Here is a 21,685-nt window from a genome sequence, read left to right on the forward strand (position 1 = left end):
CGGAAGGTCGGTAAGCGACCACCGGAGCAGACATGACTGTTTAATACTTTATTCATTTAATTTTATACATTATTGATATGAGCACGCTGGTCCACTGCTGATCATGGTGTGTGCGTGTGTGTGTGTGTGCATGCGTCATGATGCGTGCGTGCTGCTGATCATGGTGCGTGCGTGCGTGTGTGTGTGCGTGCCTGGTGTGCGCGTGCGTGCCTGCGTGCGCGTGTGTGTGTGTGTGTGGGGGGGGGGGGGGGGAGGGGGGGGGGGGGGATAGGTTCGGCAACAGCGGCTGACGCAGCTCCATAGTCGGTGTGTCCAGCGTTGCCACGGATTAGGTATAATTGCCACGGCATAGGAATCATTGCCGCGGCTGTTGTCGGCAGGTGTGCATTCGCTGTCCCTCGGACATTGATCCAAAAAAGAAGGCAGCCTCGTCCCGCGTCCTACAAGTGAGTCCCACGGCCTTGTCCCCCGTCCCACGTCCCATTTCCGCGTCCCGCGTCCTACAAGTGAGTCCCACGGCCTTGTCCCCCGTCCCACGTCCCATTTTCGCGTCCCGCGTCCCACGAGTGAGTCCCATGGCCGCGTCCCGCGTCCATGGACGCGTCCATGGACGTGGACGCGGCGGCCAGCGGCTGTCTCTCCAAAAATTGGTCGTCTGCGTCTGTCATCCTCCAAGACTATCAAACCCACTGCGTGTCTGAGATGCGCCCATAGAGTATATGGATGCGCCCTCTAGTGTTGGGTGCGCATGGACCCAATGCATCCCAGAAACCTTCACGCATACCCAAAATGCATTGCGCAATATCCAAGATGGCGCTATTTGCGTACTGGCTTATTGACAATGCATTGGACTGCTCCCACCCCCCCACCCCCCCTTCATTCTCAGACGAATCGTCTGAGACGATACAGAGAAGATGTTTCACGCATATGTGTGAGTCTGGCCTTAGGGAAGGGAGAAGAGTCTGGGATAAAGCAGCAGTTAGATAGACATCAGTGTGTTCATCATACCATTATATAAATGGTAAAATGGTAAATGGTGCATTTATATAGCGCTTTTAATCCAAAGCGCTTTACATAGATTGTGCATTACATTCACCCATTCACACACACATTCATACACCGGTGGCGGAGGAAGCCATGCAAGGCACCAACCTACTCACCGGAGGCAATTAGGGGTTCAGAGTCTTGCCCAAGGACCCTTCGACATTAACTCAGGGGGAGCCCAGATTTGAACTGGGAACCCTTCGGGATTTATACCCTTCGTGCTCTAATACCAGTTTCTCTACCCCTGAGCTATGCCGCCCCGGATTATATAGATTACATTTAGATAGACATCAGTGTGTTCATCATAACATTATATAGATTACATTTAGATAGATGTCAGTGTGTTCATCATAACATTCAGTGATCACTGCTTTGTGTGTTTCCAGTCCTGCGGCTGTTGATAACATCCACCAGATGGAGATGTTTCCTGATCTCCTCCTGTGTGTCTGGAACACATCGCACATCCATTTCAGTAAGGGGAACATAAGAAATTCTGAAAAGTAAATTGTTACCGAGAAATATCTTCACCAATGTGTTTCTAAAGGTGTGTAATAATATGTAATAAAAGGTTGAAATTCAACTCCCGGGGGAACCTCATAAAAAAACTGATTTGTGTTTGTGTAGCATATGAGGGGTCAAACTAGGGGTTTGTCATGATGCTGAATCCATTGCAAGCATTTGTTTTGCACGAAAAACATTCCATGGGCTACAAATGGCCCCTACAAAACGGTGAAAAGTGATGATTCATCACTAAACCATCGTTTTATGGGTCAGGCCTTAATACATTACAATTGTCCTCTATAACTACAATGTAGAATTAAAAACACCTTAATTATTTTATTTCTTCTAAAAATAGAAGAAATGCCTGTCGCTTCAACTTGCGACAGGCATTTCCCCCATCGAGTGAAAGATTAGCTATTTCTAGAAGAAATATAATATTTAAGGTGTTTTTAATTTGACATTGTTGTTATAGAGGATAATTATAATGTATTAATATTTGTTGTATTAGCCAGGGATCCTTTTAAAGCAGATTTACTTTTTGTATTATTTTCCTGTAGACTATAGTAAATGAATGGGACACAAACACAAATCATTTTTTTATGAGGTTTCCCCCGGGCTGAACTCTCCCTTCAGTCCAATTCAGAAACATTGTGAGCTTGCAGGTATGCTAGGGTTCATTAATGCAATAATACCACAATGTGAGCTTTCGGACTATAGCCAACACCAACTCAGGACTCTCCACACACCCTCCTGTCTAGCATCAGGGTCTCCAGCTCGGCAGTGCTGCGCTGCAGTCTACAGTCCAGAACCCCGGATATTTGAAGTCCTGACTGCCTTGAGTTGTGCCATAGGAGAAATAACAGGCAAAACGTTGACCCCAGGAGAACGATCCAATCGTCCTAGACTCTTCTCCCTCCTGGCCCCCAAACTGTGGAATAAACTACCTGTTGCACTTAGAACTACAGACCCTAGCTTCTGCTGTGGTCTGAAGACTCACCTATTCAGACTTCACCTAGGCCTCTAGCACTTACCATAGCACTCACCTACCCTCAATGACCATACATGAAAGCTAGATAGCTTTTTTATTTTTAGGTTTTTATTGTCTCCACCAGCCGAAGGCTGAGGGAGAGTATGTTTTCCCCTCCGTCCGTGTGTCCGTCCGTGCGTGCGTCCGTCCGTCCGTGCGTCCGTGCGTCCTCGCAGTTTGTGAGCGCCTAATCTCAGTCGCCGTTGGCCCGGACGCTGCCAAAGTGAGCACACACACTCCCTGGATGCCAATCTAGAACCTCTGCCCTAAATTTTTCAAATGGGCCTTTTCTAGCGCCACCTAGTGGCCGATGTTCGCAAAACACATTTCGGTGCACTACTCTTACAGATTTTGTCCAAAAATCCTACAAATCGGTAGGCAGTATCTCGACAGTCATGTGATCGACACGGATCTGTCCGATTTTGCATATTCCATCCTGATTGGCTAAGATTGGCTTCCAAAGTTTGTGGGATTGAGCCGTTTTGAACGAAATGCCTCAAATCACAAACGCAAAGTGTAATTATCATGAAATCGCGCACACACGTTCCCACTAGGCAGAGGAATAAATGCCACTTAATTTTTTTTTAATCAGTCTCATGGTGGCGCTATAACAGCCCGATTTGTGGTTTTACCTATAACTCTACCGATCAGTTTCAAACTTTGTAAGCGCACTCCCTAGAGGCTAAGGATAAACCTTTGCCCTGCATTTTTCACATCAGCCTTTTATAGCGCCACCTTTGGGCCGACTTATGTAAAACACATTTTTGGATATTACTCCTTGAGATTTTATCCAAAAATCATGCAAATCGGTACACAGTATCTCTATAGTCATGTGATCAAGTCCGATCCGTCTGATATTTCACATTCCATCCTGATTGGCTAATATTAGCTTCCAAAGTTTGCAGGATTGCTCCGTTTTTGAACAAAATGCCTCAAATCATCAACGCAGCTTGCGATTACCGTGACATTTGCCACACATATTCCCACTAGGTCAAGGAACAAATGCTATCTTTTTAACATTGTCCTGTTATAGCGCCACCAGCAGGTAGACTTTAGCAAAACACATTTTTGGAACACAATGCTTGAAATCATGCATGCAGCGTCCGTTTGCCATGAAAGATCTAAGGTGAAGAACATATGCCACCCTTTTTACATTGGCCTATTATACAGTAGCACCACCAGGACGCACGGCCTGGTGGAGACCTGTGCTCGGAAGAGCACTGCTTCTAGTTGATTAGGTGCTCAGTCTACTAAGTTATTTTTTATAGATCGATATTTCTATGCATTTGATGTATTGATGTTGATGTTTTGATGTATTACCTTGCTTATTGTAAGTCCCACTCGATTAAGAGTGACTTTTTTAAGGCATTTAGCCTAAAAAAAGTCTGCTAAATGCCTAAAAAAATTAATTGTAAAATAATTCACATTCTCTAATTGTGTAGACTTCTTGTAAATTGAGTGATGCAGATGTTAAACAATACTTTAACTCTTGAGAGGGTAAAATGAAGGGAGGTAAATCTATAAGGGTTAATTTGGTTACCAACTCTCCATCATTTTGCTGGGGACCGCCTGGAACCCCCTCAAGGTCCACCGGTGGTGCCCGGACCACTGGTTTAGTCTTGTTGGCATTTAGCATTCTTTAAATTCAATAGAGTGAGCTTGATTTGATACTGAGAGAGAGAGGAGTTCGCCAGCGAATTTCTGCAAAAATCCGACGCAAGAGCGAATAAATAAACAGCAGCAAGGTTTAAAAACAAACAAACAAATAATTCGCCCCTGGGCTGGTGTGTAAAGACCTTTACAATAGCAAGGTAATAAATCAATAACATTGAACTTGCAGGCAGATCTTCTGTTCCTGCTGCCAGCAGTACAGTAGTTCTCTTCCTTTCTCTGCTCTGCCTGTACAATGTTCTACACATTCTGTATGAAGGTACAATAAGTGATTCCTGTACAATGTTCTACACATTCTGTATGAAGGTACAATAAGGGATTCCTGAAGATGGTGAGAGATGTGATGCTGGAGAAAGTTTCCAAAACCTCTCGTGCTGTTCTTAGTGGGAACAAAGTCCAATCTTTGTAAAGTTAGTAAAAAGCAGTGACCTCCACAGGAACCAAATACAACTACTGTTGTTTTACATATGATTTTTATATGAACTCATTATGTTTTGTTTTTTAAATATTACTTTATGAGTTATAAAAATGTACAATAAGTGATTCCTGAAGATGCAGAGAGATGTGATGCTGGAGACACAACTCAGGTTTACTTTGTCAGAACAGAACCAACATTTATGCCTTAATTCCTCAACTCCATTTGTTGAACATCATGGAAGAAGTTTAATGTTTCACAACTTGCCACAGTGTGACGCGTTGTGAGCTTGTAGATCTGCTATTTTTGAACAATCGTGAACATTATTATTAATGTTCACTGTAATCATTAATATTTTTGACCAGATTCCATTCTAAACCGTTCTTCTAAATCAGTGGTCCTCGAACCTTTTCATGTCACGGTCCCCAAAAATTACATGGATTTGGCCGCGGACCCCCATCTCAAAATCTGTTTTTCCAGGGACCCCAGAGGCAAAGTTGGCTTTTGGTCATTTAGTGCCAGAGTAGTTGGCGGAGATACCCCCGCGTCCACGGACCCCCAGGGGTCACAGTCTGTGCACCAGGAGGTCCCCAGTAAACTAGTTTGTGCCACATTTGATCTACTTTGAGCATATTGTTCTCTATTGGCTATTCAAAAATATAGATCTACAAGCTCTTAGCGCGTCATGTGGTCACTGGGTGCCAGACTAGTGGGTGGTGACCTCCATCTGTCTGGGGACCTCACAGGGGTCCTTGGGGGCTTACCAGGGGGTCCCCAGTGAACTAGTTCACACCACATTTTATGCACTTAAACCATATTGCTCTCTATTGGTTATTAAAAAATAGCAGATCTACAAGCTCATAACGCATCATTTTGGTCACTGGGTGCCAGACTAGGGTGCGAGAACCCCCATCCATCCGCTTCACCCACAGGGATCAAAATAGCAGACGTACAAGCTCACGGCGTGCTGCGAGCTTGTAGATCTGCTCTTTTTGAAAAATCATGAAAAGGTGTGAATATTTTCACCCCATTCTATAAACGTCTTCCAAATCATTGCTTCTCAAACTTTTCATGTCAAGGACCCCCAAAATGACACGTGTTTGGCCACGGACCCCCATCTCAGAATATCTTGTTCCAGTCACAAATGTTCGCTTTTAAAAAGATGTATTCAAAATGTATTTTTTTTTTTATAAAAAAATAAAAAAACATTATAAAAAAAAAAAGATCTATAAGCTCACAGTGCGGCACTCGGTGCCGTGCTGTGAGCTTGTAGATCTGCTATTTTTCAATAGTTGATGCATAAAAAATGGTGTGTGTGTGTGTGTGTGTGTGTGTGTGTGTGTGTGTGTGTGTGTGTAGGTGTGTGTGTGTGTGTGTGTGTGTGTGTGTGGGTGTGTCAGTTAGTGAATGATGTATTTAATGCTTACTGTGTTTTTTTCTTATCAGGTTTTCAGCGTCTCACTCTGGACACAAACACAGCACACAGAAAACTCTCTCTGTCTAAGGACAACAGGAAGGTGACATATGACTGGGGACGCCAGGTTAAATACCCCAGGTTAGATGTTCCTGATCATCCTCACAGGTTTGATGGACAGCCTCAGGTTCTGTGTACAGAGGGTCTGACTGGACGCTCTTACTGGGAGGTGGAGTGGAGTGGAGGGGTTCAGATAGCAGTGACTTATAGAGGGATCAGCAGGAAAGGACAGGGTGGTGACTGTAGGCTTGGATACAATAGCATGTCCTGGAATCTGGTCTGTAGGCAGGGTCACAGTTACAGAGTCACACACAATAGTGAGGAGACTGACCTCCCTGTCAGGACCTCTATGGTCTCCAACAGAGTAGCAGTGTATGTGGACTGTCTTGATGGGACTCTGTCCTTCTACACAGTGTCCTCTGACTCACTGACACACCTGTACACCTTCCACAACACATTCACTGAACCTCTCTATGCTGGGTTCAAGTTATGGAGGTCTGACTCCTCAGTGTGTCTGTGTAAGCAGAGAGTCTCTATGTGAGGGTGACATCAGGTCGCCATGGTTACTCAACATGTTTGAGTGAGTGCAGGTTGTCATGGTTACCACTGCTGCCAGGGTACTGGCTGAGTCCATATTTGGGCATGGTGACATCACGGTGACATCATCATGATGATGTAATCAGCAGCACAGTGACATCACACATTACAGCTCCTGTAGATTCAGTGTTTCTCTGTTGTTGTCATGACAACACCCCCATGTGTTTGACCTTTGACCCCGGACCCCCATAAGACAAGATTTGTGTCGTTAAAAATGTTAAAATTATATAAAAGAAAAATCCCTAAAATAGCAGATCTACAAGCTCACAGCTTTTTTTTTTAATTTTTATTTTTTTATCGTGAACATTCATTTTGTGCAGTTTTTTTTTTTTTTTTATATTTTTGACCCGATTCTATTCTAAACCATTCTTCTAAATCAGTGGTCCTCAAACCTTTTCATGTCAAGGACCCCCAAAAGTACATGAATTTGGCCACGGACCTCCATCTCAAAATATGTTGTTCCAGGGACCCCCCAGAAGCAAAGTTTGCTTTGAAAAATATACATTCAAAGGTTTGCAAAAATGTTCATGGTTTAAAATAAACAGCAGATTTACAAGCTCACAGCGCGTCATTTGGTTGTTTCATGCCAGAGTGGTGTTCGGTGACCTCCATGCGTCTGGGGACCCCACAAGGGTCGTGGACTGCGTACCAGGGGGTCCCCAGTAAAAACAAAATTTTAACAATATTTTAACCACTTTAAGATTATCGTTCGGGGGTGGGTGGGGGGTGGTGGCTGGCTATTACAAAATACAAATCTACAAGCTCATAGCGCGTCTTTTGGTCATTTGGTGCCAGACTATTGTTGGGTGACCTCCATGCGTCTGGGGACCCCACGATGGTCGTGGACTGCATACCAGGCCGCCGCCTAATCCAATACATTCTCACATCTTTAGAGCCCTTTTTCTCTGAACTGTGTTCCTATGTTAGCGAAAACTTTTTTTTGCGGCTAAATAGCCTCAAATCGGGCTTCTGTTAGCTCTCTTCATCCAGGTCACGTTCACAACACTGTTTACAGTGAAATGACAATCCACTTCTGCGTGGGTACCCGTTTGTTATAGTGGTGGCCTACGGGGGGAAGGCTGGCACTTTAGCGGCCTCTTGTGGCCCTTGGCAGTCATCGTGTTGCAATTTCCTTTATATATATATATATATGTTACAGTATGTTTGGGTAACTCAGGACGTTCATTGTAAGAGCGCTTGTTTTGTTGTTCACCACACACTAATCACCACCAGATGGCGACGACAGCCCATAGACAGCCATTCACTAGTGCAGGCGCTGACGTCACTCGTTTGCGACTCTCTTTCTTTATTTACTAGCCTAGCTGGGCGGTGTTTAGCCATTAGCTTAGCCATTAGCTTACTATGAGCAATTATCGTGGGCTTGCCCAGGCCTTACGGCCTGGGCATAAATATAACGATTGCATTCTCCACGGCTTCGTAACTCGCGCGGCCGGCCCTGGCCTTCGCGCCGCTTGCAATGTCGTGGACAATCGAGAGGCTCCGCCTGGAGGACGTTGTTGTGGGCGACCGCTTGTTCCGCCCCGTGCGGCACCACGAGTGCTCCGTTTCTCGACCATAACAAACCGTGACATATATATATATACAGTATATAAAGGATATATATATATATTCTATATATATTCTATATATTCTAACAACACAATTGTTTTTTGGAGGTCCCTGGTACAAATATGTTCAAATGGGGGTCCCTGGTACAAATGTGTTCAAATGGGGGTCCGTGGTCAAATATGTTCAAATGGGGGTCCCTGGTCAAAACCATATTAATGTCAAACTCTATGGTATAAAATGAGTCGTCACCACAGGGAGCTTTAGATCTTAGATTAGATCAGATAGAAGTGCACAAACCTCCACTCCACACATTTATAAATATGGATCATAAATACTGTCCATCAATGATGATGATGTAAATATCAGTGTCATACTTGTGTCTCTTATGTCGATACAAACTCATATTTTATGTTAATTAGATTTTTTATATTTTTACACAACAGACAGAGATGAACTGTATATTTGATCATGTAATTGTCACAGTATCAATATTGTTTCTTGTATATAAACCTTTATCCTGAACCACTTGAACCCCATATACTTTATTGACTGGGGTTCCCCAGGGTTCTGTAATTGGTCCCCTGCCTTTCCCCACCTCTACACCAAATGTCTTGGGTGAAAACAGCAGATCTACAAGCTATCTGATAGCTAAGACCTATGTCACAAAGCCACACATTGTGAACAGTGTTCAATTTGACAGAGAATTTGTGTCATATTTTAGTCATTCTGAAATGTTTTAGTTTTAGTCTAGTATTAGTTGACTAAATGTTGTTAGATTTTGTCGACTAAATCTACAGTTGATTTAGTCGAATAAATGTATTTCTGGAGGTCTGTGATGATGTCATAATGCCTTATTTATACTTACCTGTATGCCAAAATTAACAGATCTACAAGCTCAAAACGTGTCTGTCGCATTGTGAGCTTGCAGATCGACTATTTTCAGAACTTACACCCACTCAAACAACCAAGCATAAAATTGTCTTGTCTTTTAGTTCTATTGGATCTCTTCTCTACTGGTCCTTCCATGATATTTTAGTGTAGTTGTATTTGTTGACTAAATTGTCAATATATTTAGTCATAGTTCTAGTCAGCATAACTTGTTTTTTATTGTGTTTTCTCTGTGAAAAAGGTTAGTCGACGGACACTTTTCTGTCATACTTTTAGTCGACAAGATGAACAGTGATTGTGAGCTTGTAGATCTGCTATTTCCAGTGGATTCTCATCTATTATGACACGGTCACAGAACAGTGACTGTAGGGTTGATGTGTTCACTCTCTCTGCTCTCCTACTGCTGTGAGCATGTTGTTGGTTGACTAGACTATTATGGATTTTTATTTCTGATTTCTGACTGTTACATGATGGTTTTTTTCATAGTTTTGTGTATATATTTTCTGTCATTTTATTGTCTATGAATTGAGTACAAAGGACCCCAATGTAAACAAGCCACAGTTCTTTCTTGTGGTTTAAATCCTATCAGTAGAGCTTGTATCTGAACTGTACTGTCCTGTACTTTAACTATGAGAACTGATGATAAAATATTCAATCAATCAAAACTAGACTTCCTGTCATTGACTCTCATCTTGGACTTTGTCAATCACTCTGGATTCAAACATCTGCTAAACGTGTTGTTAATGAACTCCAATCAATCATTGTTAATTCATTGATTCATTATCAGATCATTATTTCCTCACTCATTCCATTGTTTTTTTTTTTTAAGATTTGTTTTTGGGCTTTTATGCCTTTATTTGACAGGATAGTAGGCTAATTAAGGGATATTCCACTTTCAAAAAAAAAATAAAAAAGAAATTGGTCATTTTATCGTCCAATCAGGCTTTTATGAACACCCTGAACAGATTTTAATTTGCTTGAGTCAATATTTAGATATTTGATGTAAATGTTACCAGGCCCTCCAGGCCCAGGGCCCCTCCCCATACACACCCATTGTAACTTTCAACTCCATTTTAACCATGATGGATTCATTAGGAGGGTGTTTTATTTTCCTGTATAGTGAAGTGGATGGGACAGTGAATATACAAATGGACATAAGTTTGTTTCACGATGTTTCCGGCAGAGCAGGCCTCTCATTCTGTGGACCTTAGCCAAACTAATAGATAAAACTGAAATAAAAAATCAAACCTCGGTTCGAAGTGAAGTGGTGAATTTTTATTCTATGTGTTCTAGAACTATGAAATCTGTGTTCTAGATCTATACATTCTGTGTTCTAGATCTATACTTTCTATGTGCTTTAGTTCTATATTTGTATGAATTCTGAATGAATGAATGATTTTATCTGGAGGACCAAATTGTCATGTGAAGCTTGACCAATCCTCAATTCTGGACGCACGGGACACACAAAGCCACTCCTTGGAAGCGGCTTTCACCGTTTCAAAAGTACGGCATGACATCACAGGTCATCTCCCATTCTGGGCTTGGGGGTCCTTGGCTATTAGAGAAAAGAAAAGATGAGTGTTAAAACGTTTTCATTTACTGCTTGATTGACTAAAGTGATTTTAATTACTTGTGTGCATGCATGCAAGTGGCTAAATATGTCTTTTTATACACAATAAGCCCATTCATTCCCAAGATGCACCACAATAGTTCAGGTGACTTATGGGTGCTGGTAGTGTTACTGCATTATATTGTCCAATCAGACAAAAAACTCACCTATTCAGCCAGGGGCGTCAATTGGGTATGGCAGGGGTATATGCAACTGCCATACCCTGGGTCCAGGGGGAAAATAAAAGTTACTTTTAAATATAAATCCATGAATGTCTCTTTGTCTATCTGTGCTGGTTATTATGTTGTTAAATTAATACAGTAAAATAACTACAAAATTTTACAAAATGGTCACTTCAACAATTAAGGTATTATAATTATATTCTCCACACTTGTATTCTCCCCATCGTGACAGAATGGTATATTCCCAGGTTCCGCAGGTCAGCTGCACAGGTGCAATTCATTATTGTTAATTGTGTGGCACGTTTACTAACATGCCAAGTATAGCTGCACTTGAACAACCGTTCCAGGCTGCCATATCCAGCCCAAGAAACCATAGAACCGGGGGAAAAAAAGAAAATGTACGGTAGCACTTTACAATAAGGTGCCCCAATAAAGACTTATTAACAGTTAATAAGATACTTAATAACTGTTTATTAACTCTTATAAAAACGTTATTAAACCCTAATAAACACATTATAAACTGTATAATATGAATCTTATAAACAATGAATAAACTACTTATAAGATACTTATTAACCTTAATATATACTTAATATATCTTAATAAAAGATTAATAAGAACGTTCTAAAAACGTAATAAAACATTTTATACGATGCTTAATTAAACACAATATCAAGTCAATATTAAGTCATCTATAAAACGTATTATATTTTTATACATGTTAATAAATGAATAATAAGAAAGTCAAAAAACCTTAATTAACACAGCTTACAGACAGAGTTTGTCGCCACTTTTTTCAGCCTTGGAGATGCTTATGTTGAAGTGTCGAAGAGGGTTACAGATTCCTCCATAAGGGATGACACTTTGCGCATCACCTTGCAGCAGGATCGCTTACCCTTGAATTTGAATGACGATGTGCTGTCTGAGCCGGTGAATGCATGGAAGAGAGCCATGCCCTTGCATGTTGTCATGCCAAGGTTTGTGGCGATGGTATTCAAGGAGATCATAGTAGTCTTTACAGCTTTGAAGGAGATCCAGATTTCCACAGCTGATACTAAACTGGATTCGGCATGCCATCGACCCTCACCTGAGCGAAAACCAAATCGGCTTTCGAGAGGAGAGAACCACAGTAGCCCAGATCTTGGCCTTGAGGAGACTAATCGAGGAGGTGAAGAAGAACAACCTTACGGCTGTATTGTGCTTTTGACTCAATACACAGAGGCACAATAGAGACCATGTATGCAGGAACACCCCAGATGGCAACAGTGAGGAGTTTGACATCCTGGCTGGGGTAAGGAGACACCCTAGCCCCCTTCCTCTTTGTCATAGTCCTGGATTATGCACTCAGGAAGGCAGTAGACAAGAGCAGGATCTTGCATGGAGGGCCCTTAATGGCATGGCTAGTGTATGGAACTCCAACCTCCCCCGACAAACCAAACTCAGCTTCTTCTATGCAACGGTAGAGTCTGTTCTCCTATATGGCAGTGAATGCTCGACCTCGCTCTGCAGAAGTCTCTAGACGGGTGCTACACCAGAATGTTACGTGTAGTGCTCAACATCAGCAAGAGTTCACATGTCAGCAACAAGAATCTGTATGCTGGAATATTAAGGGTGAGCGATAAAATATCAGCCAGGAGAATGAGACTTGCAGGACACTGACAAAGACACCAGGAGCTGGCAGCCAGCAAACTGGTGCTGTAGGAACCAACACATGGGCACCGGTCACAAGGACATCCCACACTAACATATGTGGATGTACTCAAGAAAGACGCAGGAGCGCAAAATTATCTCCTTGAATACCATCGCCACAAACCTGGGCATCACAACATGCAAGGGCATGGCTCTCTTCCATGCATTCACTGGCTCAGACAGCACATCTTCATTCAAATCCATGGCAGGGTAAGCGATCCTGCTACAAGGTGATGTGCAAAGTGCCATCCCCAAAAAGTGGGCAATGATGTTGATCATGTTCGAATGACACAATTCTCACATAAAACTAGGGACGTCGAAAGGATTCCCCCCCAACTGACGCTTTGGAACAACATCTGAACAGAAGTGTCTTCCAAGCAAGCGCCTGGGTGATAGCACATAACTATGTATCTGCATGAATATGTATTGTATTATGTATGTATGTATTGTATCCTGCCCCTTGCCAAGGATATATTAAACTGTGAAGTGTACTTGTAAACGTGCTTGTATGCCAACCTGCACTCGGTGCAGTTGCATGAAAGAAAAGTTGAAATGCACACGTTTGTGCAAATGTACTTGTGAGAACTAGCTAGACCAGAGCAGACTGTATATATGTGTTAGATTAATTTTTTCTTTGTTAAAATATTGTTCTAGTAGTTGTTAAAGCCAGTGGCGCTATATTGTGGTACAGGAAAAAAAAAGTGTAACTGTATTGTTGTGTATGAGTGTAATAACCAGTGGTGAAAGTGGTTTGAAATTCTTGCCGGAACTGTCATAAATTGGCCGCGCGGCGAAAAAAAATTGGGAGGCTCTAATCCCCCAAAACCCCTGAAATGCATAGAAAACTGCATTTTGGGAGGCCCACCTGCTGCGCTTCTATAATAAGCCTCTTCATATTGTCATTGTTCCATACAGAAGGGTAAGCATATATATATATATATATATATATATATATATATATATATATATATATATATATATATATATATATATATATTATTATTATATTTATTATATTATTATAGGTCTATATATTATTATTAATATTATTATAACCAGTTATCTAAAGTAACTAAGTAGACCTACATTTACTAAAGTACTGTATTTAAGTACAGGTTTTAAGTATAGCCTAGCCTACTTTACTGGAGTATTTCCAATACTTTTAATTCTACTCCACTACATCTCCCATTTCCAGATGCAGAATTGAATCATTTTGGTTTATTCTGCATTTATTGCCGCATGCAGGCACAGACACGACACACGAGTCCTCCTAGAGATGGGATTTATGGCTCTTTGAAGTGAGCCGGATCTCTGGGATCGGTTCCTTTCAAAGAGCCGTTCAAAAGACGTAGGCCTACATTTTGATACTTCTACTACTCAAGTACATTAACATTCCAAACTTCTACTTGATTGCAGTATTGATATTTCTAAAGAAATTGAGTAATTTTCCCACCACTGTTCATTAGAAAGGAACGGCTCCCTACTGTGAACCGAATCCTATCGTTCATTTCAAAGAGCCGTTCAAAAGACTCGATTCGTTCGCGAACGTCCCACCCACTCGCTCCGTGTCAAACAAACACTGAAACGCAAACAGACTGGATCACACTGACCTACACAAACCCACGGGAATCATTTAGAAGCACTTTATCAGAAAATATAACTAGTAACACTTGTGTACTGTATGTTAATCTGACTTTAGTATAGGCTATTGTTTTCTTCCTGGACGTGCGTTTGTGGCAGGTTATTTAACATGGGATTTTGACAGCTGGCTTCTCCTTTTCTTAACAGAACGCAGTTCCGTCCCCAAATGTTTTAACGGAACGGGGGTTCCGGCCGTTCCGGCTCACTTTCACCACTGGTAATAACCATGTTATTGTCTCATTGTGTGAAATATCATATAATGCCATAATATTCAAAACAAATATTTGACTCTAATTGATTCCCCACACAGTATTGACTTGATATAGCAATCAAAATATAGCAATCAAAAGCAATTGTGGGGAAAACTAAGACATTGTTCAAAAAACACAATTCCGATTTTGGTCATTTTGGAAATAGGGCAAAATATATATTTTTCTTCAATCTACTGTCTTGACACTCGAACCAAAATTGTTCTATAGACCATAATCTACAAATTGGAAGTGAAAAATAAACTTTAACACAAATTTAAAATGACTGAGTGTCCAGGCACCCCACTATAATAAACTATATGAAAAGGTACCTTATTAACGGTTAATTAACAACTTATAAGTAACCAATAAACCTTATTATATTTTAATACAGGTTAATAAACAGTTTTATTTACTTCAACAAATCATTAACAGTTCTACTGCCAGATGTATTATTTATTTATTGGGGCTGGTGCCAGCAAAAAGCAGCTTACCTTTGCGATGTTATAGAAAAAGATCTATTCATTATTTTAAAAAGATTTTTTTTATTGGACCTATTATATGTGTACTTTAGCCTAGCTGGCGGCAGTGGGCAGCCTTATGCAAAGAATAGATGTGAATTGGGCCGTTCCGCTTGCCGTCGTTCAGAGCATAAAAATGCATAATCTAGATCAGGTCCACAGAGAACAGCCAGGAAGTGAATTGGACATCATTGATGTTTACGCGTGGTGGATATTTAAAAGCAGCATTACGGGAGATGTTTTTACTGTACACACCCGCGCGACCCCTCATCAGCTTACAGTCATCAGACAAGGTACAAGAACGAGCGTTCGTATTGGCAACGAGCTGGGTTGAACATTGGGGTGAACGGGACAGGAACGTCCGAATCGGTAAAACAGTTAATACGACATGTTCCCACTTTACAACAGGTACCCACAAAATGCCTAATTAACGTGTTAATGGATGCCTAATTAAGATGGTTTATTAACCTGTATTAAAATATAATAAGGTTTATTGGTTACTTATAAGTTGTTAATTTACTGTTAATAAGGTACCTTTTCATTTAAGTGTTAATTAAGGTTTTTTTACTTTCTTATTATTCATTTATTAACATGTATAAACATATAATAAGGTTTATAGATGACTTAATATTGACTTGATATTAATGTTTAATTAAAGACAGGGTAGCAGAATAAGATCTACTTTGTCCCAATTTAATTGTTAGGTAGTTGTGAAAATATTTGCCAATGCAACCATATAGTTGTCTTGCCTGTTTTCAGAGTTGTATTCAGACGGAGATTCCAATGTCCTACTTTTTCAAAACTCCTCCTCCACGAGCTCGGGAATGGCCGAGCAAAATCATGACGTATGGAAGCAGAGCAACATCACGTGATCCCATTGAAAGGAATGTGAAAAATGTCTTGGAAATTACAGTATTTTACACTCTTTCTAATAAAGTGAACTCTTAACTTTCTTAATTGACATGAACAACAACATGAATGCTATACACTTGCATTTTTTTATAAAGAATCAATAAGCCGTTTTTTCCGTATCCAATATAGTGTAGCATGCACGTATTTTACTAGCCTGGGGGGCGTGTCTCTTCGCGGCCCGGTTCTCTAGCGAGGCACTGAGAAACGCAAGCCGAGATGGGCGCTCGTTTCGAGAAGCTAACCGCTGCAGCCTGCGGGAAGTCTGCATGCAGCATGTCTGCAGACGTGGGTCTGAAGACACGGGTTTGCAGACCCCATACTACTTGACTGCCCCCTAGTGCTTCGGTGACTGTGCAGACATTGTAGTCACTTGGACAGGGCGTTTATCGTGGGCTTGCCCAGGCCTTACGGCCTGGGCATAAATAGAACGATTGCATTCACCACGGCTTCGTAACTCGCGCGGCCGGCCCGCTCTTCGCGGCCACTCGCGCCTGCGGCGCTCGGGGGCGAAGAGCAGGACCAAGGTCCGCTGGCCTTCGCGCCGCTTGCAATGTCGTGGACAATCGAGCGGCTCCGCCTGGAGCTAAGGCTGCCACTGGGAGCAGTAGAGAGGTTGACCTGGGTCTGCAGTGCTGGGTCTGCAAACAGGTCTGCACTGCAGACCTGTTTGCAGACCCAGGTCTCGCAGACGCCTTCCCGCAGGTTGCAGCAGTTACTACTTGCTCGTTTCGGCCAAATGCTGGAGTTGCTTCGGTGTTTGACTGTGTGTGGATGTTTTTTTTTTTTCTTTTTTTTTTTCTCTCTCTCTCCTCCCGTTTTCCCCTCTGCCTCTCCATTCATGTGTTCTCTACATCTGGACCAAACAATGACACAAGATTGGATTAACTCACCCAAAAGAAGGTAGACAAATGTATTCCACTGGAATTAGTTATTAAAAGGTCCTTCACAGCGAGTGACGGGGCCGTGCGAGCCACGTGACGAGCTCGAAAAGATACTCATATTTTACTTATTAAAAGTACTCTCATATTATTCTCGCACGCATGGACAGTCACGCAGTGGCCAATCTACAGTACAAGCTCACAATTGTGAGCTTGAAGATCGGCTAGTTTCAAACAGCCAATGTATAATAGGGCTAAAGTAGTTATTATCTGGTCCTTCACAAATGCGCAATGGTGGAAAATATACTCATATTTTACTCAAGTAAAAGTACTCTCATATCATTCTCGCATGGACAGTCGCCTAGGATGAGACGTGCAGCTTGCAGATCGGCTAGTTTAAAACAGCCAAGGTATAAAATAGGTAGTTAATATATGTTTTATATTATAATGTATTTCTGTAGTAACTAAAGCTTTCAAATTATTTTAATGGTGTAACTACAGTATTTGCCTCAGAGATAGATGTAGTGTAGTAGAAGTGAAAGTATTGGAAATTGGAAATCTCCCAAGTACAAATACCTCAACATTGTACTTGAGTACAGTACTTGAGTAAATATACTTATAGTTACTTTACACATCGCGGTGATGCGGACATGTCCGGGCGACCCGCGAACACAAACAGTCACGCAATCAAACAGTCTGCAATGTGTCTCTGCTACTACTGAAGTAGGCTAAAGTACACACAATCAGAGCATTAACCCTCTAAGGCCCACTGTTGTAATATTACAACGTTTGTATTGTATCCAAAAAAAGGTTTAAATCATTTTATTTTAGCTCCCCCTACCACCTAAACATCACCATTGGATTCTATTGTTTAGTATTACAATGCCATTGGCCACAATATTTGCATATAAATACCCCCCACAGGGGCTGACATTCACACCCGCCACACCCGCTGACATTCCAGAGTTTTGACGAACAACATCTCACTTTTTCATGGAAGCTATTCCTCACAAAAACATAAGTAAAATGCCTGTACTATTTTTTTTGGTGATCATTAGAATGTCTAGAACATGTACATATGTTATTATTGTGAAAAATATCGCCCATATGTAAATTAGAGCATGATTTATGATTTATGGCTATAAAACCTTACAAAAACATTTTTTTGAAAAAAACATTACATTTTCCTCTGATTAGGACTCCTACAACACCATCTGATTTTTTTCAATTTTTTATTTCAAGTATTTCTTAATGCGGGCCTTAGAGGGTTAAACAATTATTTCACTAATCGTTCACTCTCTCAGTGCAGACTGGAGAGTCCTGCAGAAACAAGGGGGGTGACTGTCTGTCTGTCTGTCTGTCTGTCTGTCTGTCTGTCTGTCTGTCTGCCGGTCTGTCTGCCTGTCTCACTGACTGAAACGAGCCGCCGCTGTGACGGAACAAAGAGGCGTGGTCCCGAAGTCGAGGGAAGCAGAAGGAAGTAGAGGGTGTAGAGGGAGACACTGATTATAACTTCAAATGTGCCTATGTCTTTTGTGTTTTTATTTATTTTAAATTTATTTGGGCATCCTTAGGGGATCTTTGAGAGATATGCGTCATTATTTAGTTAAAGAAAGATTCCTGCTCCCCCTCCTTTAAGCATTGTATAATGTTTTATTACGTTTTTAAAACGTTCTTATTAATCTTTTATTAAGATGTATTAAGTATATTAAGGTTAATAAGTATCTTATAAGTAATTTATTAATTGTTTATAAGATTCATATTTTACAGTTTATAATGTGTTTATTAGGGTTTAATAACATTTTTATTAGAGTTAATAAACAGTTATTAAGTATCTTATTAACTGATAATAAGTCTTTATTAGGGCACCTTATTGTAAAGTGCTACCGCATTTGGTTCAAAAAATGTGTTTTGCAAAAGTTGACCCGCTGGTGGCGCTATAACAGGCCAATATGAGAAGGATGGCATCTGTTCCTTGACCTAGTGGGGATGTGTGTGCAAATTGTCATACATTTTGGATAAAATCAGATGGATTAATATGGGTTTTACATACCGTAAGTCAGCCTCCTGGTGGCGCTTTAAAAGGCAGATGTGAAAAATGCAGAGCAAAGTTTTTTTCTTGGCCTCTGTGAAGTGCGCATACAAAGTTTTACACTGATCGGTGAGGTTATAGGTAAAAACACAAATCGGCCTGTTATAGTGCCACCATGAGTCTGATTTGACACTTCTTCCTCGGCCTGGTGGGAATGTGCTTGCAAAGTTTCATCAAAATTGCATGCTGTGTTCATGATTTGAGGCACCAAATCTGCAAAATTTGGAAGCCAATCTTAGCCAATCAGGATGGAATATGGTAAATCGGACAGATTCCTTTAGAGCACATGACTGTAGAGATACTGTATACTAATTTGCTTGATTTTTAGACAAAATCTGTTGGGAGTACGGTCCAAAATGTATTTTGCAAAAAAAATCTGCTTCATGGTGGCACAAGAACAGGCCCACGTGAAAGATGTTTTTTACAGAGGTTCTGAATTGGCATCCAGGGAGTGTGTGTGCAGTTTGGCAGCGGCCGGACCAATGGCATCGGAGATTAGCTGCTAACAGATGGACACACGGATGGAAGGACGGCGGGTCAGGGGGCATAACATAGTCTCCCCATGCCCTCAACAACAAACTGCAGCTGTCCTAGAAGAGGAAGACAAGACAAGTAGGTCAGGAGTGGCTTATTGTCAGTATCAGCCGGTAACATGCGGAAGCCTGTCCAATGCGGTAGACCCCTGGGAGATGGATTGCTGAGGTGGAGCACCACACCTACTGTACCATCAGCTCCCATAACTACTTTCTGCACAACTTGCCGCACCCAAACCATGCTACTCCTACACTGAGTTAGCAGTGCCCGGGACCTTGTGGTCCAAAGGCAAACAAACGTTTATATTTCTAAAACTCTACACAACTTGTATGCAAAAGACGTTATATTCTTTCTTTCAATGAATTGACCATTAACTATTCACCTGGACAGTTTATGCTGCTGTAGATGATATTGTAATCCTTAGCCATCAAAACATAGGTGTAGACATCACATATTCTGTATTATCATGCTTGGTTCAGGAGTTACGATGCAAAATACATTTGGTAATGGCGGATATTAAAATAGCCATCAAGGAGGGGCATTTTTTGTATGGCTCCATATGTTCAGGGACCCAAACTGTACAAGTAAGATATTTCTTGACAGCAAAGGACATTACAACACAAAGCACACAGACTACTGAATATTATTCACTTAGGTTTGTTAAAATAAATACAATGAATATAAAAGCAGCAAATATAAAAGTTTAATAGTCAACAGCAGTGACATCAGCCATTGATAAACGTCAGTGTTGCTCATGTGTCAAAACAACTGTACATGTAATTCACTAAAATGAGCTCCATAAACTTAAGTAAATCATTACTGGCTCTTATTATTTGATATTAAAGTAAGTTTAATTGATCATAGCCATTGATAGTGTCTCTTACCAGGCGACTCAATTAGATAATTGTAAATATCTACATATGCCATGGGTGGCCATTGTGTTGGATCATCTACCCAGCCCTTTAAAACATATGGACAACAATCTAATCCATTTTTGTCAGCTTTGCCAGGTAGCGTTCCTTGTCTCCAGGCAATAAAGATTCAATATATGACATTGTTTATAATTCGCTATAGTTAATATCGCTATACTGATCTGAAATGCATTCGAAATACCCGCAAATGAATGGGACCAATGGGGGAAACGTGTGTTTTCTCCCACGCTTGACTCCGCCCCCAGCTATGACGCGCTGACTGAACTCCGTGTTGATACATACAATTTAAAAGATACTAATCACATTAATTCATAAGTATAATTATTTGATTATTATACTTGGATTTGGTAAATAAAATAAAAAGACAAAATGAAATAAATATTGAGCATGTTTAGATTTTACCGGAGATGCGATTCGGAAGGAGCATGCTGATTGGTCGACCCAGTCACGTGTCCGCATAGAAAGCAATCGGCGGGCCAATGGCTTTGCGTGCACCAGATGCAGGTGTTTGAATGACTACAGCGGTTGGTTCAGAAGCCGTCAGACGCTTTCAGAACCTTCTGTGGAATCTCATCAGCTCCCACACCATATCCCACGCAGAGGACTTCCACCGTGAACCAGTTCTACCGAGACAGTAAGTTGACATGTTTTCATTGAAAATGCTATCTTAACGGAATTGTTAGCCACATATAGAACCTAGCCCGTCGCCGCTGCATACTGTTGTGCTCCGAGATGAGGTCCTATAAAGATGTCGCCATGCAGGGGGGGGGGGGGGGGGGGGTTACGCCTCCAACGGCTAGGTAGAAAACACTCGAAACAACATTTTATTCAAAAAGTAAAGGTAGTTCCGAGCTCCCAGACTGTGATTACCTAACCAGGGTACATAAAACATGAACCACGGCTTTGGGAAAACGGTTTAAATTGCTTATTAGTCTCATTAAATGGGAAAACATTACAAAACTAGCGATTTAAACCGTTTTTCCAACGCCGTGGTTCATGTTTTATTTACCCTGGTTAGGTAATTACAGTCTGGGAGCTCGGAAACTACCTTTACTTTTTGGATAAAATGTAGTTTCGAGTGTTTTCTACCTAGCCGTTGGAGGCCTTCTCCCCCTGCATGGCGACATCTTTATAGGACCTCATCTCGGAGCACAACAGTATGCAGCGACGGGTGAGGTTCTATATGGGGCTACAGAATTGTGGAACATGCCGTTTTCATGTGTATCGATTACAAAATGTTTGTTTGTTGCATGAATTGAGT

Source organism: Nannobrachium achirus (assembly GCF_963921795.1).
Source record: "Nannobrachium achirus genome assembly, chromosome: 9".
Lineage (NCBI taxonomy): Eukaryota > Metazoa > Chordata > Actinopteri > Myctophiformes > Myctophidae > Nannobrachium > Nannobrachium achirus.